The sequence below is a fragment of the Antechinus flavipes genome, chromosome 5 (genome assembly GCF_016432865.1).
Source record: "Antechinus flavipes isolate AdamAnt ecotype Samford, QLD, Australia chromosome 5, AdamAnt_v2, whole genome shotgun sequence".
NCBI lineage: Eukaryota > Metazoa > Chordata > Mammalia > Dasyuromorphia > Dasyuridae > Antechinus > Antechinus flavipes.
The window spans coordinates 98,613,383-98,622,130 of record NC_067402.1 but is presented as its reverse complement, the minus strand read 5'-3'; the positions used below and the strand labels follow the sequence as shown (position 1 = coordinate 98,622,130).

At 34.8% G+C, this 8,748-nt stretch overlaps 1 protein-coding gene across 2 annotated transcripts in view; it reads left to right on the top strand.

Moving 5' to 3' along the window:
• The first annotated feature begins 8,027 nt into the window (after positions 1 to 8,027).
• LOC127564051 (TRPM8 channel-associated factor 2-like) overlaps positions 8,028 to 8,748 on the top strand; it is a 134,419-nt gene continuing 133,698 nt past the window's right edge. For both annotated transcript variants that reach the window (XM_052000304.1, XM_052000305.1), the window contains exon 1: positions 8,028 to 8,070. The gene's annotated coding sequence lies outside the window, so the exon portion shown is untranslated. The remainder of the gene's footprint in view (positions 8,071 to 8,748) is intronic.

Here is an 8,748-nt window from a genome sequence, read left to right as displayed (position 1 = left end):
TGTTCATTATGCAACTCATCCATGTTTTCTCATCCTGTGCAACTTTTTTTTCCTTCTTTTTTCCTATTAAAATTTATTTAGTATTTTATTTTTCCCCAATTATATATAAAAACAATTTTAACATTCATTTTTAAAACTATGAGTTTCAAATTCTCTCCCTCCTTCTTTCTCTAACATTCTCCTCAAGAAGGCAAGCTATTCCACATAATTTATACATGTGTAGTCATGCAAAAAATATTTCCATATTAGTCATATTGTGAAAGAATATATAGGTAAAAAAAAATCCTTGAAAAATAAAGGAAAAAAAGTTGCTTTAATCTGTATTCAGAGATCATCAGTTTTTGGTCTAGGATGGATAGTGTGTGGTATGGCAAACCCCAATTCAGAAATACTCAGAGATATCTCAAAGTGAAGAACAGAAGTTTCATTAGGATCTCGCAAGAAAGGGACAATCTTCTCACTGAAGTCCCAGAGGGAGGAGGGTCACTTTCACAAAATTTGTGAGATAATTTAAATGGTCAGTGAGAGAAAAAAAATTTACAGAAACTATTCTCCCACCCACTCCTGTTAAACCTCCTAAAATCATTGGCAAACTCCATCTTTGTCTCTAGAAGATAGATGAGCTTTTATGGTAAGAGGGTCTTGGTTATACAAGATTTGTTTCAAAAGAAAGAAAGAGTTTGTTCTGCTTCTGAGGTTAATAATCACTTAAAATGGTTTAAGGAAACTTGGTTTTATCTCAGGCTTTTCTCAATCAACAAATAGAAATTAGCCAGTTTATAGACCTCTCAAATATCTCCAGGCCATTAAATAATTAGTCAGATTCTTCTCTAAGCAGTTATCTCTTAAATGTTCTCTCTTAGAAAGTCTTTGTTCTTCTTCCCAGAGTTTAACGATTAACAGACCTTTAATGCTAAATCTGGAATTATCAAGGATTATTCTGAAAAGTCCTCAGTTTCCCTGTTTCACTCAGATATTATTTTTCATTATTAGTTTTTCAGAGTTGTTGTGACTCATTATATTGCTGAGAAGAGTTAAGTCATTCATAACTGATCACTTTACAATATTTTGTAATTTTATATACAGCACTTTTCACTTAGCATCAGCTCATCTTTCCCGATTTTTCTGAAAGCATTCTGATCATCATTTCTTATAGCAAAATAATATTCCATCACTATTATTTAACACAATCTATTCCCAATTTCCAAACCTTTCAACCAGAAAAATGCTGCTATTTATATTTTTTGCACATACACATATTTTTGTGCATAATTTCCCTTTCTTTTTAAAAAATTCTTTTTTGATACAGACTCACTGTTAGGTAAATGGGTATATAAGGTTTTATAGGTCTCTGGACATAGTTCCAAATTGCTCTACAGAACAGTTGAATCAGTTCACACTGCCACCAGCAGGGCATTAAAGTCTACTTTACCCACATCTCCAACATTTATCATTTTCCTTTTCTTTCCTATTAGTCAATTTAGTATGTATAAGGTACTACCTCAGAATTGATTCTTCTAATCAATAGCAATTTAGGACACCTTTACATATCACTGTAAGTAGTTTTGATTACTTCATCTGGAAACTATTCATATTTCTAGATCAATTGGAGAATGGTTCCTATTTTTTAAAATTTAATTCAATTTTCTACATGAGAAATGAAACCTTTATCAAAGAAACTTGCTTCAAAATTTTTTCTCTGTTATGATTGTTAATGTATTTCCCTCCATCCTATTTCTCCACCCCATCCCATATTTTGTTTATTCTGTTCCCTTTCTTTTTTCATCTGTCACTCTCAACTGTTTGGCTTCTTCCTAACACCTCCCCCAATCTGCCCTCACTTCTGTCACCACCTTCTTTCTCTTATTCCATTTACCAATTATTTGCCTGTAGAGAAAGATACTTTTCTATGCTCAATTGAGTGTATATGTTATTCCCTCTTTGAGCCAATTCTGATGAATAAGGTTCACTTGCTCCTCCTTACCTCAACTTCACCATCTCTATTGTAAAAGCTTTTTCTTGCCCTATTGCATGAGACAGTTTACTCCATTCTACCCCCCTTTCTTTTCCTTTCTTCCCTTACTCTTTAGTTTTCTTGTCATATTCATATTCAATTTACACCTTGCCCTAATAATGAAAAAATTATCACTAGTTCTAAGTATTAACTTCCCATGTCATTATGTAAATGGTTTAACTTTATTAAATCCCTTATTATTTCTCTTTCCTCTGTACCATCTTATGCTTCTCTTGAGTCTTGTATTTGAAAGTCAAATTTTTTTTTATTCAGTTCTGGTCTTTTCATCAAGAATGCTTGAAAATCCTCTATTTCATTGAATACCAATTTTTCCCCTGATGGATTACACTGTTTTGCTGGGTAGGTGATTCTTGATTGTAATCCTAATTCCTATGTCCTCCAGAATATTCATATTCTGAGCCCTCTAATCCTTTAACCTAGAAGCTGCAAACTTTTGTGTTATCCTTCTGTGGCTCCATAATCCTTGAATTGTTTCTTGCTGGCTGCTTGCAGTGTTCTCTCCTTGACCTGGGAACTCTGAAATTTGCCTATACTACTTCTGAGTGTTTTCATTTTGTGATCTCTTTTTGAATGTAATCAGAATTACATTTTACCCTCTGGTTCCAGAATATCAGTATATTTTTCCTTGATAATTTCTTAAAAGATGATGTCTGTGCTTTTTTGTAATTATGACTTTCAGGTAGTCTAATAACATTTAAGTTATCTCCCCAGATCTATTTTTCAGATCCAATGAGGTATTTCACATTGTTTTCTATTTTTTAATTCTTTTGGTTGTATTTTATTGGTTCTTGATTTCGCATAAAGTCATTAGCTTCTATTTGTTCAAATCTAATTTTTAAGGAGTTATTTTCTTCAGTGAGCTTTTATACCTCCTTTTCCATTTGCCAATTCTAATTTTAATGAGCTTTTTTCATTGAATTTTTGCACCTTTTTTTTTCCATTTGGACAATCCTACTTTTCAAGGCATTCTTTTCCTCGATGATTTTTTATATCTATTTACCATTTGGTCAATTGGTTTTTAAAGTATTAATTTCTTCAGGATTTTACCAATATGTTGACTTTTTATGATTTTTTTTGCATTACTCTGATTTGTCTTCCTAATTTTTTCTCTACCACTATTACTTGGTTTTCAAAATCCTTGTTGAGCTCTTCCATAAGCAGAGGATCAGTTCATAATTTTCTTGGCAGCTTTGGATGTAGGAGCTTTGACTTTGTGGTCTTCTTCTGAACGTATGTCCTATAGTAATTTTCAGTGGTCAGAAATTTTTTCTTTTGTTTGTCGATTTTTCCAATCTATTTATTGACTTTTAACTCTTTATTAATGTATATCTCCAGTTTCAGGACGGAAAGTCTTGTTTTCCAAACTTCTGTGGTTTTATGCATCTATTTTCAGAGATACTTCTAGGGTCTTGTAAGTTCTCAGTTTTTCTGAGATGGTATGATCTAAGAAGAGGTACCTTTAGATATTCTGTGCTTTTGTCTGTGAGTGATCACAAACACTCTTTTCTGCCTTGGAACTGTGAAGAGGGTCCCTGCTCTACTGTGGCTGCAAGTTCTGGTGTGGTAGTGCTCTTTCTCACCCTGGGACTGCTATCTAGGGCTGTGACCCAGATATGAGTATGAGCAAAGCAACAACATCCTGTTTCAGTGCCAGCAAGAGAGCCTCTTATCAGTTTTTCAATCCCCTTCCCATCTCTGGGCTGAGTACTGGAAGCAATCACTGTTTCTACAGATTCAGTGGATCTCATGGCCTGACCCTGGCTTTCTGGGTCCCAGTCTTGCATTAGACCCAGATGTGAGATCTTTTCTACCTTTCTAAGTTGTTTTTGTCTGGAAAATTGTTTCACCCCATTTTTTTGTGGATTCTGCCACTTCAGGAATTGTTTTATGGCATTGTTTAAAACTGTTCAGAACAGTTTTGGAGAGAGCTCAGCTGACTTGTTGTCTTTCCTCAGCCATCTTACTCTGCTTCCATTCTGTGCAACTCTAGTCCATGTTCTCCCATAAATTCTCCATTCAGGTTGCACTCACTGTGACAGAGGCTTTCTTCTAGATGTTGTGATGTGTTGTGGATCTAAACAGCACAAGAGCTACCCACTTGTTTTTCTTTGCTCTTGCTACGTAATCAGTTTATCTCCTCTTAAAGTCATTTTAATCTCTGTGATATATTTCACTTTCCTTTGTGTAAGGTAAGTATTATTTGTATTGAATTGTAGTAACAATAATCTGTCTAATTTGTGCCCATTGTCATTGGAGTGGTTTTGATTCCTTGGAAATTGTATTTGCCTATTATTTATAGCCATCTTGCTTAATCCAAATCATAAAAGTGCTAATAGCTAGCATTTATATTGTGCTTTAGGGTTTGAAAAACACATTGCAAATATCACGTTTCTCCTTACAACAGCCCTAAGAGATAGATTTATTAAGAGAGATTCTATTTTACAGAAGAGGAAATTAATAGAGAGCAGGTATAGCCACAGGTCACTTAGCTAGGAACTATCTGTGGCCAGGCTTAAATTCAAATTTTCCTGACTGCATATCTAGCACCTATATCCACTATATGCTATGTCATCTATCCACCACTTACACAGAATCGGAATTGAGCCTAAAGTCAAACAAGAGAGGAGTGGCTTGAGTTATCTTTGGGAAATTGCAAAGTTCTTTTATAATGGATTCAAGATTCCTATGAAAGCAAAATCTGTCTTGATGCCACCATTCTACTGTCATTAATATATAGCAAGAGACACAAATAGCATATCTGTCTTTGAAGAATTTAAAAAATACATGTAATTATCTAAACAATAAGCATTCCTTATCCACCTCATTTTTCCTATAAGAATAGTTAAGACAAAGTCTTTTTAGTGATTGTAGATTTTAGGAGCATTGGATGTTTTGAGACTTGTTGCAATTAGCATATTATCATCTGCAAACAGGAGCATCTTGGTTCTTATCATCTATAGGAAAATTCTCTGATTTAGACTCTATACTTGACATTTCTATAACAATGGAAAACCTATGTTTCCCTTTTTTGTTCCTTCTTTGAAAGTAATAAACAACAGGTGATTGAACAATTATAACTGTTGAAATTTTCAAGGAAACCCTTTATTTTAATATACACATAGGAGAACTTTTGTTAGACGAAAGTTTTTAACTTGACATTTTAGTATACCAAATCATATTTTTTTCTAATTAACAAACAAGCACAATGGGATTTAGTATCTGTACACCTTTCATGTTGCAGCTGTCTTTTAAGAATTCAATGCATATGAGGCCTTTGATCTCAGAGGTGAGATAAATGATTCAGGAGACTCATAGGGTGTGTGAAAAGAGCTCCAGTTTATTATGCTGTACAGTCTTGTTGATATACATTTTGCAAGTGTGATCAGCTGGTGAACAAAAGGAAATCCCCAGTCACCACTCAGAGAAGCAGCTCATGGGTTTTGCAATTGCATGGTATCTACCAAAGGGAGGAGAGCCAATTCAGCAATTTAGCAACTCACTATGCCCTGTCAAGGCATCCCTGCTCACAGCAACCCTCAGTTCACACTTGTTCCCATGATCACAAATCACTGCTCCTTGCTCAACAAGGGCATTTCTGCTACATGGCAGAAAACTTATTGTGCACCAAAGGTTGAGGTGGCCTCCGTACTCCCACTCAGCAGAACCCCATACCCTTCCTCATTCAGTTCCGTGATTATGAAATAAGTTTTTCTATAGAATAACATTTGTGAAATATCTATTTATTCCTCATAAAGAGCCTACTCTTCATATCTATGTAGATTCGTCTCATAAAAATCTTGTAGGAATGAGAAATCAAATATATAGCTTAATATTTTCTTGATCACCTTTTAATTATAACATTGTTCATGATTTCCTCTCAAGAATGTGATATCCTTCACTCTTTCAGATGTCTTGACAATCCTTCTCTCAATGTCCTCAAAATTGTGCCATATCCAGCATGTTGTTTATGTGTATTTTTATCTACTATTCCTATCTTTATTTCCTTAGCATCCATTCTATTTCTTTATGTCACATACATCACAGACTATGATTTTTTATAAAGAAAATAGATTGCTATAAAAACTTGATAGCTCTTTTCCATTTTCTGTTTTATCATCCTTCTTCTACTTTCATCCTTGAATGTTACTAGAATGATCTGGCTTTATGCAGTACATAGACTGCTGGCCTGGAATCAAGAAGTCTCTGAAATACATTCTTTGTACCTAGGCAAGTCACATTACCTCTGTTTGCCTCATTCATGTGAAAAAATGGGAGGCACCTATTTCAGTCAAGTGAAAGGATACATCTTTCATTTATTTATAACATTTAAAAAATTTTGAGTTCGAAATTCTTTTTCACTTTTCTGTGCCTTCCTTACCCATTGAGAAGACAAATAGTATGATAACATTTATATATGTGAAGTCATGTAAAATATATTTCACATGAGATAATTATGAAATATTTTAAAATGTACACTTGCAAAAAAGACTATTTTATGAAGAACTCATGCAGGGAAAATGCTCACATGGTAATCCAAAAAGGCAATGAAACAATACTCTCAAGGTTTCATTTAAGAACTTTATAATTGATTGCATGACATGGGAGACACTAGCACAAGACAATCTAGCATGGCATACCCTCATTAGAGCAGATACTATGATCTATGAGCAAAGCAGAATTACAATAACACAAGATGCAAAAAATTAGTGAGTCCTTCACAAATATTTATATGGACTATTTGTGTGTGACCTGTGGTGGAGCATTCCAAGCATATTGATCTGATCACTCATTAGATGCACTGTAACTTGATTCTAATATAATAATGAGAAAGAAGGACAATTACTCTTCCTATTATAATTATTTATTGTTATTTCTGTAAACATGTCTTTACCTATATTTATGAGATATTTTTCATATCTTTTACTTCCTTCTCTTTAAAAATATTACAAAGGAATCTTAACCAGAAAATCAAGTGTTTGGTTAAGCACTTTCTAGAATTTTTTTACCTTTCTCTTATGATGCTTGATTTATATCAGTTAACATCAGTCAATGGTGATAATTTCTGCTGGTATCAATTCTTTTGTACTTTTCCAAGTTTTTCAACACTAGCTTGTTCAAATAGGTCAGATTAAAGTTATTTTTAATGATATGTTATGTCGGGCCCTTTTTATTCTTTTCTTTAAATTGATATTGACACTGACTTTTGTTTCTATAACATCTGAAGAATCAGAGGAGGATTATGCAGGACTGATGGTCATTTCATATTTTTATTTGTTTTATAGATTGCCATGACTAAAGAAATTATCAGCTAGACTAGACTGATCCTTGAAAAAAATACTTTGGAAAGTGGAGTCAGGTTCTAGCTTGCTTGAACAGGTCAAAGCTTACATTTTATTAAAATACCTTTAGAACCCTGAGCCACCTATAGTCTATGATGAAGTATCAGAATCAGACATTTGTGAAGGAAAGTATCTTAGAATCAAAACTGATTTGTCTTTGGATAGAAGACCAGCTATAAATATCCATTTCTTTAAACTCCCTTCATTTCATGTAAGTGAACTTAAGAAATCTACTCCTGAGTTATAATTTATTAATATGGGGAATTCTTTGTGTGGAAATGTTCTTAACTAGTTCAAGTCAGCAACCTGTCAGCAACTTTGTCTTAGAGAATTTCCTTGAAAAGCCATTCCTTGACTTTTCAATCTACTCTTGATGAGTCTCTCCAAACTCAGCTAGGTGGTGCATTAAATAGGACTGTGTTTAGGCTCACAGTCCCTAAACGACATTAGAGCCCTAGAAATAAGCAGGCACAGAGAGCTCAGTAGATCTCAGCTCAGATTTTCTGGCCATCTCCCAGCAAGCTCCGCCTCACTCAGGCCAGGTCAAGTTGACCAAGAAATGGAGAGGACAGAATCTCTCAGACACACCCCCTCCTATTGTATAAATATCTAGTCTCCTTTATTCCTCTTTGTTACTTTTCAGGAGGCTTCTTCTTTCTGCTTCTGATCCCAGAGCTGACGCTGAAGGACAAGACTGTGAGTTTTTTCCCTTTTCTGGGTCTTGCACAGAAGGATCCTTTCTTCCAACCCCCTCCAAAGGAGAGCAAAATGACTTTCTAGGCTGAGTGCTTAAGTTAGGAAGTGAGCAGATAACAGTGTTGGGTTGCAGGTAACATCTAGGCTTGCAAATGGGGTTGTGTATATAAATGAATATTCTCTGTATCCTCAAAGGTGAAAAGGGTTTATTTCTGTCTATATTTGCCCTTCTGCTCTAATGATCTATTTGACTTCTGCTAACTATGTACTATTCCCTTTCAGCATCTGAAACTCATCCCCTACCCAAAACATTATAGAATCATTTGGGGGAACAAGTCTCAGACTCCCAAACTAGGTGCACAACCGGGATATTATAGGATTTAGAATCAGAGAAAATGGATTTAAATGCCTTCTCTGACACACTCTCCTATGATTCTGAGAAATTTCCTTAATGGATTCTTTCTTAATGTATAGAAATGAGGGGATGAGTTCCTTCTAGCCCTAGGGATCTATGATTCTGGAGACACAAGCAGAATGCAGTGGAAAGGTCACTGAGCCAGGACCCAAAAGAGCAAGGATACTCTGGTCAACCACCCCTTGCCCTGAAGCCTGGTCAAATCAATTCTCATCCTCCATTTGTCATCTGTAAAATGACTCAATTGTCATGATGGACTCAGT